The 16,318-nt window shown below is 39.6% G+C and overlaps 1 long non-coding RNA gene across 1 annotated transcript in view; it reads right to left on the bottom strand.

The window, feature by feature from the left end:
• Positions 1 to 16,318, bottom strand: part of LOC123612059 (uncharacterized) — a 339,122-nt gene that overhangs the window by 286,365 nt on the left and 36,439 nt on the right. The window contains exon 2 of the long non-coding RNA XR_006719220.2: positions 5,074 to 5,169. This is a non-coding gene — a long non-coding RNA (uncharacterized LOC123612059). The remainder of the gene's footprint in view (positions 1 to 5,073; positions 5,170 to 16,318) is intronic.

Raw genomic sequence — 16,318 nt, 5'->3', positions numbered from 1 at the left:
GCAATCTGGTTTTGGGAAAAGGTGCATCATCACTTTCTTCCACTGGCATCCAAAGCAGGATTTTAGGAGCCTTTTCTTTTCCTCCCCTCCTTAATCTCTGCCACTCCTTCAGGGTTCAGTGTCCACATGCTGCTATAGGAATATGGTGGTGATCTCATCACCATAGTGACAGTTCTCAATGGTCTCTCCTTCCTTAGCATGATCCTCTTTCTGAGGAATTTGTATAGAGAAAGACTGCTTATCCAAGTTACAAAAGAGTTTGTCGGGTTTCAAGAATGAACCCTGTCCCCAGCTGAGTTCTGAAGTGGACAAGTTTGCCTTTTGTGCTCCAGGCTCCAATAGTCCCTTTGTGATTCCCTGGCCAGCATGGCCCCGTACTTTGCTTCTCCTTTCAGCGCCCAAGAGAGTATTATTAGTACATATATAACATGCTAAGCAAAGATTAAGTCATTTCCAATGTTAGGAACAAAGGGAGTCTGTCATCCATTTATTTAAAGCACAGGAGAGGCTTCTTATCCCACCTACATGCTAATTAAGGTCTGAGAGGTGTGTACCTAGTCTGAGAGTCACTTTTCCCCCTAACTGTTCACTCTATGAATTAATCATACTCATACAGTGTAGAGCAGCAGTTAACAGCCCCGGAATCAGATGCTTGGCTTCAAGGTCTGGTTCTACTGCTTTCCAGCTGGGTGATCTTGGGCAAGTTGTTTTACTTCTATGTGCTTGAATTTTTTTACTCTACAACCAAACCTAGCTCTTAAGTTTATTGTGAGATTAAATGAGTTAATGCATGAGAAGCAGTTTGAACAATGTTTATCTCACTGCAAGCACTCAATGAATGTTCTTGTTGTTGTTGTTATTATTATTATTATTATTACTATTATGTATTCATTTCCTAAACTACTTAAGAGTGCCATCCTTAGCTAATGTCTCTCTTACGGTATCTAACTTAGAAGATCTTACTCCTTCCATTACTAGGGATTCTTAAACCAGTCTAAGAAGTCTATGAAAGGAACTAAAGATGATCCTAAGAAGTTAATTAATGAAAAAATTTTATAGAATTATAGAACTGAAAGGAAATCAGAGATAGTTTGACCTAATGATTATCAGAGATGGAAGTATCAATCAGGGTTACATAAGGCATGTGATATGCATTCTGTCACTCCTAAGACACACAAACACACATGCACACACACAAAACCCAACCCTCCCACCTACATCCTATCCAACATTCCGATTAGGTCCATTGAGAGACCCAACTATGTGTAATTTGCAAAGGACTATCAGATGATCTGATGTATCTCTACTTATCACTTGCCCACCGAAGTCTACATATCCTAACACTCTCAGCTTACGGAGAAGAACAAGGCCAGGAGAGGAGACATGGCTCTGCCAAAGACACATTACTAACTGCTGTGGAACAGTTCTCTGGCTCTTGTCCCCACCCTGCCAGTTTTAGAGTCTCCAACTTCTTATAACATATGCTTGCCCTCAAATAAAATAATTTCTGGAAGTCCTTAGGGAATATCCCACATATGCTCAAGTCAAACTGCCCTTTCAGCCACTGCATGGCTTCTCAGTCTTCTCACTGTCTCGGCCACTCTTTGTATTACTAAGTCACGCTCCAAGCACTGCTGGGTCCACGGTGACTCCAGCTACTATGCCATCTTTCAGTTCCCACAGCTGCTTCTTTTGAGCATTCTTGCTGGCACTCCTAATGGTGCTGCCATCTCCCAGCCAGCAACACTGCTTCCTGGGCACTGTACCCACACTGATGCCCTGGGATCTATAAGGTGCCAAATGTATGTGCTACACAGTACGTCCTGTTACACAGAAAACCCAGGTAATGCAACGTGTATTACACCCTATTCCCAAATTGCAGAACAACTCTTTCTTTTAGTTTCTTACTTATGGTTCCTGTTTTCCTCCCGTGAGTCTCTTGCTGGCATTACACCTAAAACTAAGTAGACAAACAGGACAAAAACATACTAACAAATTCAGACAGCTAAGACTTTTGTTTCTACTTTAATTTGCCTTTCTGATTCTCTCTCCCATTAGGACAGGGCCTCTGAAACTGAATTCATAAATAAAACACAATAAGAAAAATCAGAATCAACATTTTTTGAAAACATTCTATGTAGGGCATAGCGCTAACCAATTTACCAACATTAACATACTTCATATTCATAACCATTCCAAGACAAAGGTAATATTATGAACCCCCATTTATAGATGAAACCGAAATATGTTTGTTTAGTCACCTGCTCAGAGGTTCACAACTGGTACTAGGCAGAGGAGATATTCTAGCCAAGTGTGGCCTCTCCAGAATTCAAGGTCCTAACCACTGTACTTTACTGCCTGTGGCTAGGCTGAGCTGACTGAAACAATAAGATCACATGCATCTCATTTTCCTACCTTCTAGAACAAAGGTCTTTCTGAAGTTCTGGGTGACTGGAGACCCTATGAAATCAGGGGTTGAAGAGACGGAAATGAAAGAATCGAATCCATGGGAGTGGAAGAAGACAGGAAGCCCAGCTGGTGGAAGCCCCCTTTCTGGGGGCTCACGACATGGGCGTCCCTCCCCACCCGTGCCTGCTCAGACAGCCCCGCGGAGTGACTTAGCATGCTGCAGCTGAGCAGATTTCCATCTCTGATAAAACTTTGCCTGAGAGGTATTTGCTGCTGATTGTCAACAATCAAATGAATTATAGATGATGTTGGTAAACAAAATGCTGCCTTGATGAATGATGAGCTGGCTCTACTCTGACATGACTGCTAAGTCATTCAAAGCGCTGATTAAACCCATTACTGTAAAATAATCACCATCCATTACCTTTAATGTCGTGAACTGACAACCTAGTTAAAGCAGCTGATGGTGTCAGCAAAGTGATTTGTTGTACTGCATGTCCATCGACAATAAATCACTTCGATAGATCAATGAACAGTAGCAATAAAACAATATATTTTCTTATTTCTTGACATTCAATTACAGAGTGTGTATACTGCCTTATTTTTAAACACAAACACCGATATGGAAGGATTCAGCATTCACCAGCAACAAACACGGGATTCATTCTATTTCAGCCTGGACTGGAGGAGGCTTGTATAACTGCATGTGTGTGCGTGTGTGCTGTCTTCAGTTACTTAGCTGGATGATGCTGCCACAGTAACACATTACACAATCATAATGATGATACTAAAGATGTTCTTTGTCTTGAACCTAGACAAAGGAAGGCAATAACATACAGAACAAAGAGCAGTGGACCAGGAATCAGGATGCCTCAGAACTCCATTTTTAAACCAGCTGTTTGACCGTGCTCAAGTCACTTAACCTTCCTGGGATTTAGTTTCTTCACATCCCAAGTGGGGATAATACCTGTCTACTTCAGAGAGTGATAACAAGCAAATGATGAGACAACATATATGTGAATCCTTTTCAAAATCTAACACCTTCATAATTTACTTTTTATTTCCCTTATTCTGAATCCACTATTAGCTTTAAAACTCTCTCATCTTGTATGTCGAGGGCTCTTTCCAGGTCTAGAGGTCTTACATGCAATTAAGTCTTAGCTAACTCAATTTTTAATACAGTAATAGTTTATGTACTGAATCTTTCCTTATTCACTGACATGTTATCTAGCACTTAATTTTATACTAAGCAATGTCCTAGGTCTTGAGAGGACAAAAGTGAAAAGAAGTTCACCATTTAATGATATGGAAACAGAAAAGAAACAGGAAACTAACAGAATTTGCATTTAAAAATCATTACCTCAAGGTTAGTTTCCCAAATGCCCAAATCATATTTTCTTTTAGCCATTATGGTAGAAATTTTGAAAATTATACTGCACACTTATGAGTCTTCAACTCAGTTTCACAAATATTTTTCCAGAAAATTTTAGATATAAAAGGCCATGAAGGCTAGACATATATGTATCGTTAAGACCCTCAGAAGGGCCTGCTGTTCTTGTTGAGAGGAAAAATAAGTAAACCAATAACTATGAGATAAGACAGAATTTGTGAAGAGCAATCATAATGGTAACTACCAAGTTTCTTTATGATTAAAAGAAAGATAGATTATATCTGATTGGGCAAATAAGGATAAGCACTAAGGCAGGGTTGGCATTTGGGATAGTTCTAGAAGGATGAATAAAATTTAAATAAGTAGAGATGGGAAGGGATAAATTGGGAGTTGGGAATTTGTAGATACACACTACTATATATAAAATAGATAAACAGCAAGGTCTTACTGCACAGCACAGGGAAATATATTCAGTACCTTGCAATAGCCTATAATGAAAAAGAATATGAAAAGGAATGTATGTATATGTGTGTGTGTGTGTGTATAACTGAATCACTATGCTGTACACCAGAAGTTAACACAACATTGTAAACCAGCTATACTTCATTATAAATACATACATACATACATAAATGAATGAATTAAGTGATAAAGGGATGGGGAAATTAATCATTCAAGGAAAGATGTCCCCAGTCGAGAGATAAACAAAGGCAAAGGTAAGGATATGGGAAAGCACAAAGGATAAGGATATGGGTGAAGGAAGTGGTGAGCTCACTCACTTTGTCTGATGTATTAATTTAGATGGGCTAGATTATTGTGTAGCAAAAAATTAACTCCAGAATCCCAGAAGCTCTACGTAACAACACACCAACACATCAAAGGTTTATTTCTTACTCATACTGCATATCCATCAGAGGTCAGTCGGGACTCAGATCCTACCATTTTGTAGCTGCATGATCTGAAATGTGCAGCTTCCTCTGTTGCTTCAAGAGAATAAGGAAGCATGGAGAACTCATACCTGTTCTTTTGTATTCTGGCACAGAAGTGACACATGTCTTTTCTGCTAACAGCCAATTAACCAGATCTAGCCAAATGTCTTGCCTAACTGCAAAGAGCTGGGAAATGTAGAGCAAAGTCCATTATTTGGTGAGCATTATTATCCCTGTCATGGCTGGACTACAGAACATGTACAATTGGGAGTAGAATGTAAGATGGGAAATGTCCGTCGCTTTTAACCATGAAAATCAGGATAAAGAATTTACACTTACACTTACCTTGATAGGAACTGGGATGACCACTGAAAGGGCATGATCAGGAGAGTGACCTGATGAGGTGTGGTTAAATCCAGCTGTTCTCCTGAAGGTGGTCTCCTGGATAGGGAGAGAATTAAACCCTAGATTGGTGCCATGGCTATGACAATGGAAAGAAGAGAACATATGTAAGGAAATTTTTAATCTATTCCATTTGGCCATTAAGTGAACATGAGACCTGAGGAGTAGGAAGAGAAAGAGGGAAAGAGCCAGTGACTTAGAAAACGGTGGTGCAGTGGTACAGGTGGTCCAGAGGAGAGGCCACTTTGGAGACCCTGTATCTGGGAGATAAAGGTTATTATGATGAAAATCAGAGTGTTGAAGCACAACTGCACTAGAAGCCAGAGGAATGAATTGGTCTGGTGTGCTTTGAAATCCATTCAAAAATTGTCTAGGATTTCTGGTAGGCTACTCTTCCATTTCTTCACCACTGTTAAGAGCCACAGAAATCATCAGTAAAAGACACCTGTGCCTTATACAACGGCAAACATGGTAGTTTTCAAAAAAACCAACACATCTCACCATTTGTAAATAATTACTATTCACAGTTATAAATACAACTCAAGTTTTTATTAATAGCATCATGGAATCAAGGTGCCTGCATTCTGCCTCTCGTACTAACTAGGTGTTGGGCCTCAGGGAAATTCTTTCATTACTCTCTATTTCAGTTTCCCCATGGGATATGTGTCGTTTGACAAAAACCCATCTTCTCTTGTGTAGTCTTTGCTGGTCACTCCATCTAAATTTCAAATGTCCCCCTCCTTCCAGAACTGCATATGCTTAATTATTTTCTCTTTATCCTTTAATATGCTGCACATTTTCCTTTTTTAGTCTTATTTATAGTCTGTCTTCCCCACTAGAATATAAGCTCCATGACAACGAAGGTATTTGTCTATTTCAAACACTCAGTACATAGAGGGCCCTCTATAAATGTTACTAATAAAAAGGACATTATTACCATAGAAGAGCTTGTAATTGGACTTGGCAACATATTGAGTTGTTGTACTAGGCTTTTTGAACTCAAATAAAGCATATTTCCCCGACTCTTATTATATTTTTACATCATCTTTTGTAATATATGCATAACATTCCACTATACATGTCCCTTAAATTGGCATTGCCAATTCCTATATCTTTGATATTTGGACCATCTTCTTACTGTGGACCATGAGGTATTAAATATCATTGCACATATAATTCTGCATTCTTCTCACCTCACTGTATTCCTAAAAGAAGAATTCTTGGGTAAAAGCATATGAACACTTTAACAACTTTTGCAATTAAATTGTTTTTTGCCAGATTGTCTTCCAGAAAGACATTATCAAATTATATTCCTCTTAAAGAGAGAAAGCCTCACAGTGATGAGTAAGACTATGGCCTCTGAGGTTGACTCCAGGTTCATGTCTTAGCTTAATGACCTCTGGCTGAAGGCAATGGGCAACTTCCTGAACCCCTCTAGGTCTTAATTTCCACATCTGAGAAAAGGTAAAATAACGTGATTTATCTTCTAGAGCTGTTCTGAAGATGAAATGTGAAAGTCTATGCAAAAATGTAAAATGGGATCTGACACATATGTATTAAGTTAAATATAACCATTGTTATTTCAGTGTATGGAATGATTTTTCTCCAGACCCTTGTCAACATTGGGTATTTTTATTTTACAATCTCAATGGGTTCTTTTTTTTTTTGGTAATTACATTTATTTGATCACTAGTGGTGATTAACATTCTTTCTTACGGTTATTATTTCATTTTTTCCATTGGGATTGTCAACTCTTACTGACCTATAAGATTTCCTTAAATACTCAGGAAATTAATCCTTCATCTGTCAAATGTATTGTACTTTTCCAGACTGTGATTTGCCTTTTAATTTGGGTCTATGGGTTTGTTTGCTTTATTAAATTTAAAGTTGTTAACGTTATCGAATCTATCAATATTTTCCCTTATGAGTTTTGTTTTGGAGAATATGCCTAGGCAATTCTCCCTTACCAAGTATAAGTATTCACTTATTTCTTCTAGTTCTCTCAAGCTTCTGTTATTTGTGTTTAAAATCTCAGTCCATCTGGCATTTATTTTGGTTTAAGTCATGTGGCAAGCATCTGGATTTTTTCACATGCTAATTCATTTGATTGTGTTGCCTGTTCATAACTTCTATGGTTTTTTTCTTTTTAACTGATGACCTAAAACAGAACCAAAGGTACCAGGAATACAAGGTTAACAAGATTAATGAAATCCAGATTCTTTTATGCAACAGTCTAATTTATGAACTCTGACCCGACTTCTGTAACTTGTTAATAAAGTTCAATAAAGCCAATGGTCTTTGTTACAACTGTTTTTCTGATTGTGTTCCCTTTATTCCTTCTGCCAAGCCTGGTCTTCAGGCTGACGTTGCTACAAGGGTATCACAGCCCCTGTGCGAGATACCTTTGCAAAAATGGGCGTTGGCACTTCACGTAGGGATGCTGAGATCTCCAGAGAAAGCTGCAGAGACAGTTCCTACATCTATATGAGACCACCCCATTGACATATTCAAATCAGAGTACTTTGAAAATTCACTTCTGCCTCCTAAGTCTTTCCTGTGATCTCAAATGGTAAAGGATGACCATTCCCCCCATAACTACTGGAAGTCAAAATTTGATGTTTCAAAATATAATGGATCTTAATTATTTTTTTCTTCCAGCCTATAAAGTCAAATCTTCCCAAAGATTCCTCCAAACTTATTGATGCTAACAATTCAGGTGAAATAAAATAAGAAGGCCTACTTAAAGCCTATTTCAGGTTCTGTGGTTCTTTGTGCTTGGTAGGAATCAGCTTTATTCCTATGACTAGGATCTTGAGGGAACAGGTTGCAGTGCAGAGTTTGATAACTGAGAGCCGTCACTGCATTGATCTAATGGCCTCCGGTCCAGTCCCCAACCCCTAAGCCTCTGAGTTAGACTCTTGATTGTCTTCTGTTAGCTCATAAAAGCAAGCTCTGGCGACCAGCTGGTCTTGGAAGCAAAGGTTCAGGGACCTCTTTTCTAAGCTCTTTCTAGAGATTCTGCTCTTTTTTGACCTCTTCTCTTTGATTTTGAACTCTTGACTCTCTAACTTGACTTTGACACCTGATTCTGGCCCCATATCAGATTTGGTCCTTCTATTTTCATCTGTTCTTTTACATTTGAAGTGTTCTCACCATTTTCAGATTAGCCTTGTTCATCTAAGGTCTCTTGCCTTTCAAGAAGATGCAGACATTCATAAATTGCATGGCTTATTATTTGGTATGGGTATTAAATGCATGATGCCTTTTTGGTGAGAAACTTTGCCATATCTGCTTACATATGTAGGACCTATGAACAAGGTTTATAAATTACACTTTATTTAACATAGCCACCTCTCTTTTCATCATCTTTATTCCCTCCCCTAAGCTTTTATTCATTATATTCCCCTCTCCTGAAGTATCTAACGTTTTCCTATTTTCTATTTTCAAATCCTAACTGTTCTTTCAGGCCCTCCTCAAATCCTGAGTCTTCCATGAAGCCTCTTTAAACTGCTCTGTTCTATTTTCTTACCTTTTTAGGACTTCAACTTTTACTGACCTTTAAATGTGTACTTAACAATTTATAAGTACACATTTTCTTGGCCAAGGGCATAATATCTGGGTCTTGTTTCTTCAGCTAGATTATGATCCCCTTAAGGAAAGAGACCGGAATGTTCTAATTCCCACAATGGCTGGCAGAGCGTTAAGTGCACTGTTAAGTGCTCCATAGGTGTCAACTGGTGGACCAGCAGCTCCGTTCCCACTGCACTGTGGCCTAATGGAAAAATGGGGTTTGTCTATTCTAATTAGAATTAGTTTGAGGAGGTAATATTTCCCCTGTGCTATTTTTGTTCATCTTCCATAAAATACATACTTTTTCTTTACCGTATTGTAGCCTCCCTCACAATTTTGTAGATGACCATGGTTGATAAAAGTCTATTTTTATGAGAAATGTTTACTAGTTAGATTTTAACATAAGGCCTTAAACATTTGGAATTTTGGAATTTTCCAAGTATTTTAACAATCAATCCTGCAAATCAGATAAGGGAAAAATGTTCTTCATCCTCAATATGTTAATGAGAAAATGGAGACATGAAACTTTCAAGTAGCTTCCCCAAGTTTATATATTTAGCAACTAACATAGGGAAGACTAAAACACAGTTCATCTGGCTTAGAGCCAGTGGTCCCCAGAATGAGACCAGTACTTACTTCACTGAGCCCCACTGCCCCTCAGTTACCCTAAAGCCAGATTCCAATTAAAATCCACTCCATTTGAAAATGTATATAAACTTTAAACAGCAGCAATGAATCAAATCCTATTAACTGTTCCTCTTTGGTGCTTTATTGAAAAAGAACTCTAGAGTCCAAGGGTATTATTATTTCTCCATCTATTTTACCCCCTATTCTTTCTCCTTCAGAACCAACTATTCCCTTAATTGAGTCAGTCTTTAAACTAGAAAACACTTTCGTTTTTCTGTCAGAGGTGTTTCAGTTCCCTTTTACTGAACTGGGTATGAGGATTGTGTCTGAAATTAGTTAGGGCGACACAGTGGCGATTGTACCGTGGCCACTTGCAAAATCCAATTAAGCCCTGGGAAGGTGGCCAAGAGCCCTGGCAGGCAGAGACTCGAAAGCAGAGGAGGGATTATACTGGAGCCATATTAGCACCATCTAATTGCTGTTTTAACTTTCTCCTTTCAGCCATACTGGTTGTCCTGGCTGGGACTTGATGCTCCCGACACAAGAGCAAGAGCCAAAGGGAATTTATCATCAGACTGAATTTATTTTGTTTGAATTGGTCTGAGATCTGGCCACAAGAAATTGTTTCCTTTACACCTCTGATGTTGTTCCAGATGTTCCAGCTGCTTGTAGGTTGTTATGCTGCTGATTCAGCCCTGGCTCTGGCACTGGGAAATGATAGCCAGTCAACCTTTGAATGTCTACTCCCAAGCCAATTGTTAATTGGTTGGTATGCATTCTGGAGACTGAAGCATTAGGAAAAAAGTACTTAGATATTATACTAAGAGAGAAAGGAGCATTTAAATTCCTTTTAGTGGTAAAGGAGATTTAAAATAGATATAAACAGGATACAAAATGCAGTGGTTATTTTCAGAAAGAAAATCTCCTTTTCCCCAAATATCTTCTCCACTTTTACCTGCAATTCTGTATTAGTTATAGTAGAAAATATCATTCACTTCAGACGCTGTTTAAAAACAAATTCCCTTGAAATGGGGAGCACGTTAGCTCCAACACGTGAATGTGGATGAACAGGAGAGCCTCTGTCAGCTTGGATGAGGTAAATACACAGAGAAGAAAATGAGGTAAATCTTATTTTGGAGCTTCAACTTTTTTCCAGGCTGGAATGCGTTAATATATAGCATCTTGAGATTTAAATACATTTTGTAAAGCCAGCACTCCTCAAGAAGTATTGTCTTACCAAGTTCACCAAATATGTGAAAACATTCCTCAATTTCAGTGAGTCAGAATGGAAGGGGGCACTGGACTGAGATTCAAGCAACCACTGATTTAGTTCCAACCCAAACTCACTTGTAATGAAAACTTAGACAAGTAGGCCAGGCACTTGGATGCCATCTCTCCATCACCTAGAAAACAGGTGGGCTCATCTCAATTGCAGGAGTCTAGGTGGACCCTGCCCTGCTATATGACCATGTCTCCACTCATAGCACTCCAACAAGATTGAAGAGTTTCACAAAGATGATGTTTGGTCATCACACAACTAGCCTCAGTGAGGGCTTACTGAGGAACCTCTGTGGGAATTTCTCCTAGGTTGGTGTTCTGTATTAGTACAATGGGAAACTGTTTACCTATTGAATTTTGAAAATGCTGCAGGTAGCAGTGCCTGAAATCTCACCACTAGAGCTTTTTCCTTTGGATTAACCATTTCTCTCTGTCTTTCCTTAAAATAAAAAGACTCATAATATGGATCAAAACAATCAGTCCTCAACTCCCTCTCCTCAGCCCTTGACAGCTGAATGTCTTGCACACCACCATTATGGTGGTCTGAATAATGGCCTCCCAAAGATGTTCACGTCCTAATCCCAAGAACATCAATATGCTACCTTATCTGTCAAAAGGGACTTTGCAGATGTGATTAAGCGGAAGGTCTTAAGATAGGATTATTTTCAATTATTCAGATGGGCACAATGTAATCACAAGGGTCCTTTTAACAGAGAGGCACAAGCGTCAGAGAGAAGGAGTTTGGAAGATTCTACACTGCTGACTTTGAAGCTGTAGGGTATAATCATAAGCCAAACAATGCAGGCAGCCTATAAAAACTAGAAAAGACAAGAAAACAGATTCTTTCCTAGAGACTGCAGGAAAAAAAATGCAGACCTGCCAAAACCTTGATTTAAGGACTTGTGACTCCAGAACTGTAAGATTATAAATTTGTGCTGTTTAAAGCCACTAAATTTGGGCAATTAGTTATAGCAGCAAGAGGAAACTACTGCAGTGATCCAATTTATACTCTTTAATGTGGATCTGTGTTGTTTGTGTTGGTCATTCCTTACCATTATTTCCAATCAGGATGACTTCATTCAAATTACTCACAGTAGCACATTATCCCATAACCAGCCATGTCTGGTGGGGCAAGTGGTACTCCTAACATGGGAGATTATGACAAGGTAAAATCCCTGGCTCCAGGGACAGACAGCCCTGGGTTTGAACCCCTTCTCTGAAATATTACAGCTCTGTGACCTTGAACAGATACCCTATCACTCTGAGGCTAGCTCCTCTTCTGTAATAATGTTATACTAATTTTATTAGGTCAATGAGAGCATTAAATAAGATAGTTTAGATAAAAGAAGTGTAACAGAAGCCCTGGGACAATTCACTGAAGTGTTTAGCAAAGGCTTTATAGAGGAAGCACAATCCAAGTTGGGCTCTGACAGTTTAGGTAGACTTGGCAGAGCCTTCCAGAAGTGAAGGTACCATGCTAGGGACTACAAACTTTGGGATAGAGATTTCGGTTTGCCATTTATTAGCCAAGTCATTTGAGGCAAGTTACCTCACTTCTCCACCCATGATTGCTTCAGCTAAAATTTGTGTAACAATACCGACCTCAGAGGATCACTGTAAGAATGAAATGGATGATGTGTATGAAGCCTGAGGAAAACCTCAGCCCAGAATGCAATCACTGGGGTTAGGAAGGCAGCAGGGACAAATTTGCAGGACATGTTTTTGAAACAGATAAACTGGTGGACAGTCCTCAGGGGAGTCAGCCAACTGAAGGAGAAGAGCTCACAAAACTAGGTGGTAGGGAGTCCTGAGTTTCTGGCTAGGGTTCCCTGGACCAAAGGACTAAATGGGATTTTACAAGAGAAATTATCAAACATAAGCCACAGAGGGTTTTATGTAATACTATAAATTCCTATCAACTTGCCCATAATGCAAATGACAGAGGAGTTCATAGACAGGCATTCTTGTGTAATTCTATAGACCAATGTTTTCAAAGTTCCTTGGCATGAATTGCATGTATCCTTCTTACCATGTATTACAATGTAGTCCATCGTAAAAAGTGATATGTTAATGCAGAATCCCAGTATATAAATCACAGAATGACTTTTAAATATAAATCTATATTATACTTCAAATTTAAATCTATTCATCAGATATGTGCTGAGCACCTATCACTTAAACAGCTAGAGGGAAAGTAATGAGCAAAGGACTCAACCAGTGTTTATGGAGCCTAGTCTCATGGCAGAGATAGAGATGAATTAAATAATTATAGATATACATATTTATATACTATCTAATCACATAATAAATATGCATATTATATACATGTTATCAAAAGTAAGTATAAAAGCCTGTGATAACATATACCCCAAAAGGGCCTGAAACAGTCTCTTACGGACTGAATTGTGTCCCACCAAATTTTCATATTGAAGAGTTAACCCCCAGTGTTCTGGTATCTGGAGGTGAGGCCCATGGGAGGGAATCAGGTTCAGATGGGGTTATGAGCTGGGGTTCTCATGTGGGATTAGTGTCCTCATAAGAAGAGATACCAGAGAAGTTGCTCTCTCTCTCTCTCTGCTATGTGGGGCCACAGTGAGGAAGTGGCCATCTGCAAGCCAGGAAGAGATGTCTCGCCAGAAACCAATCATGGTGGCACTCTGATCTTGGACTTCAAAGCACCCAAAATTGTGAAAAACTGAATGTCTGTTGTTTAACCCACCCAGTCTGTGGCATTTTGTTACAGCATCCCAAGATGACACAGTCCTAAGGAGTTTGTACCCCTGACATCCATTCCTCTCTCCCTCCTTGGGTAGATATTCAGAAGGTAGGGGAGGATTTGCTCCACTGACAGGTTCTGGAACGAACCCTGCTTGTTGTAAGCCAGCTTAAGGCCAACTCTTCTCCAGCCTGTAGCAACTGCCTCCTTCACTTACCTTCTATTCCACCCACTGACTTCATCCTCCCTTGACAATCATAATTCTCATCACTTAGTTGTTTTCATGGGCATATTGTTAATGGTGAACATGATACAATCTCCTTAGTCATACAAGAACCATTTCCTCTCCTGCTCTGTACCCAGTGTACACTGTGGTCATTCCCTCCCTTTTGACTTGACGAGGATGACTGAGAATGTGAGAAGCCTCTCGTTTACCCTAGAATGTGGGAGAGTAGGTGTGCATGACAGAACAAATATTGCTTGGAAGAATCAAGGAGGGCTGGGAAAATGATAATCATCACTATCATCATCATCCCCCCACACACACCAAAAAAAGGAAGAGGCTATTGAAAAGCTAGGGAAAAAGACCCCATTGTGGGTTAAACTGGACACTGGCTTTGAGACTTTATTGAGTCAGTGATTTCCCAGAGAAAAGCCATTTGCCACTGTTGAGTCGATTCACTATCTCCAAACCAAAAGAAGAGTAAGTGCTTCAGACAGAGAGAAAAAGTACTGACTTTTATGATCTGCTAGTTTTTCTAAGCAAAAATCTTGTGACATCTCCACCTGGTCTGTAGCTAAAGCCTCCTAACAGTCTGTCACTCTCTTCCTTCTTCATTCCATTCTCCACAAAGCAGCCAGAATGACATTCAAAAACATAATTTGGACCACCCCCCGCTTAAAACCAATTGGTGACTTCTTTGCATTTAAAATAAAACCCAAGCTCTTTACCACGGCTTCTAACTCACTGACAGTCTGATTCCCACCCATCTCTCCAACCCCATAAAATTGCCACCCTCACTCCCAATGTACCTGCCAAACGGGCCTTGTGTTCATTCTTAAACATGCTGATCTCACTTGCGCCTTTGGTCCCTGCGAAGGCTGAATGCTGAGTCTGCAACGCTCTTTCTTCACTTCTTCACTTATCTGCCTCTTTCTCGTGCATCATGTTTCAAGCATGAGTGTCATCTCCTAGAGGGGACTTTCAATACGTATTCTGTCAAATAACTCTTTGCGATTTTCCTCACTAGCACTTTGCAACATATAAATCTTCCCATGAGGAACAGGGCTTGCCTTTTTTTCATCATATATTGACAAGACCCAGCTCATCATCCTGCATGTAACAGGCACACAGGTATTTGTTGAATGAATGAATGAATGAATGAATGAATGAATATATGAATGAATGCATATATGGATGGATGGATGGATGGATGGTAGCAGGCTACTATCCCTGGGGAGAAGAATGTGTGGGCCAGACAGCAATTTCAAGAGGAGTCAGATCTTTAATTAAAGTTTAGACTCTTCAGGAAATTAAAATCTGTCTCTATTTGTGCAAAGTTCCCCAAACACTGTAGTTTTCCCTCCTCTGTGGAATCCCCCAATTCTAGGAGTCTGTACACTACATCTAGCCACCTCTCCCTATTTTAATGACTTTTTGTCTTCTTGTTCTATATGACTTTGTTCACTGCTTTATCTCTAGCATCTAGGCCTCTACCCAGCATCCAGTGAACAAGAATAGAAATTCTTGAGGAGAAGAACCATGTCAAACACCTCTTAGGCATTTTTTAAAATTAAGCAACATGTCAAGGAATGAGTTGACATTAATGGATTCAGGCACCAATATTTAGAAAAATAAACATCAAAAATCTTTCTGAAATATAGGATGCATATTTTGCCTTATTATCTATAGGTCACGGAACACAATTTGACATTTTCTTGATGTTTCAGGGATATTAATATGACCATCAATTATTGTTTGCTTCTGTCTCTGAGGATGTAGTTTGGTCCAACATTTGCAGGAAGGAAAGGAGGCACATAAGCAAATGCAGTCCCTCACAGTTCCCTTTAACCATCCATGCCAAGTGGCCTGGAGCATTCAAGACAGAAATTTAAAGATAGACAAACAAACAATTTCCTTGGGAAAGAGAAACTGATCCAAATATGATTTCGCTAAAGGCAGTAACAAGCATTTCATTTCTAGCATAGGATTGTTAGAGCAGGCAGATAGCTAGATATGAGTAGAAAAAGGGAGACTCAGGCCAAATGACAGGAACTGGGCAAAAAGGAGGGGAATGCGCCAAATGCAGGGACCTACACATCATGTAAACAACGGGGGTCCCTGGGCAGAGAAAGAGAAGCAGGAACCTCTGGGTTAAGAGATCACACGTTTCAGGATGACAAGTGACCTGGAGGCCAACAAAGAAAGGTGGGAAAAGGCAAGACTCTCTAGTATCCGAATGTAACTTTTCCTCATTATGCCCTCATTACAATAAAATTAGCCTTGCAAATTAGAAGTACCCATCATGCACCGACGCCATGACACTTCCCATCCAGACTAAATAAGGACAAAAATCCCTTCTCTCCTCAGGAAGGTGGAGCTGGGATGAAAATCAGGGAATAGGACCCCAAACCCTTCCCTCCCCAATGCATATTCCATCCATTCATTTTTACACTCTATGTAACCAACTTGCCAAAGAAAGTCAACACAGCTGCTCACCTGAGCCTGCCTGCTCTCCCCTTAAGAGTGTACTATCCATTCCCTAATAAAGCCTCACTTTACTTTCTTAACCTCTGCATCCCATCTCTAAACTTTCTGCGATGAGACAAGAACCTAATCACTGGCAACAAGATGGCTCTCATTTTCTCTTTGACCATACACACACTTTAGAAAATAATTTGCCAATTCTATCTTTGGGGCTTCCCACCTTAAGTTCTGGAATAATTCTGAGACAGTGGGATGAAAGAGCCCCATCTTTAGAGTCAGACAGAGCTGAA

This window comes from Camelus bactrianus, chromosome 15 (assembly GCF_048773025.1).
Source record: "Camelus bactrianus isolate YW-2024 breed Bactrian camel chromosome 15, ASM4877302v1, whole genome shotgun sequence".
Lineage (NCBI taxonomy): Eukaryota > Metazoa > Chordata > Mammalia > Artiodactyla > Camelidae > Camelus > Camelus bactrianus.
The sequence above is the reverse complement of the archived record's forward strand: the minus strand, read 5'-3'. Positions and strand labels throughout refer to the sequence as shown.